The sequence below is a fragment of the Orycteropus afer genome, unplaced genomic scaffold (assembly GCF_000298275.1).
Source record: "Orycteropus afer afer isolate SDZICR_OR568_19922 unplaced genomic scaffold, OryAfe1.0 scaffold00184, whole genome shotgun sequence".
Classification (NCBI taxonomy): domain Eukaryota; kingdom Metazoa; phylum Chordata; class Mammalia; order Tubulidentata; family Orycteropodidae; genus Orycteropus; species Orycteropus afer.
In genome coordinates, this window is record NW_006921771.1 from 4,273,101 (window position 1) to 4,273,615 (window position 515).

The window sequence follows — 515 nt, forward strand, 5'->3', positions numbered from 1 at the left end:
CCGTAGTGATACTGCCTCGGAAACCCAAGGAGGGGTCGCTATGAGTCGGGGCCGACTCGACGGCACATAACAACAACAACAACAACAAGGATTGGAAAGGTTGGGAGGAGGAGCCCTGTTGATGCAGTGGTTAAGCATTTGGCTACTAGCAAAAAGGTTGGTGGTTCAAACCCACCAGTTGCTTTTTAGAGGAAAGATTGTGGCAGTCTTTTTCTGTAGAGATTTATAGCTTTGTAAACCCTATGGGGCAGTTCTACTCTGTCCTATAGTGTCACTATGAATTGGAATCAACTCATTAGCAATGGGTTTGGATTTTGGTTTGGAAGAGTTGGGAGGATATTAGTTACAAAGATACTAATAATCATGGAAAGTATCACTACTACTATTTGTCAGATACAGGAATAGATCCTTCCCATTAATTACTTCATTTAATCTTCCAAACTCTACCAGGTAGAAATAATTTCACAGTGAGGAAGAAAGCTTTTAGACAGTAAACAACTTGCCCAAGAACATAC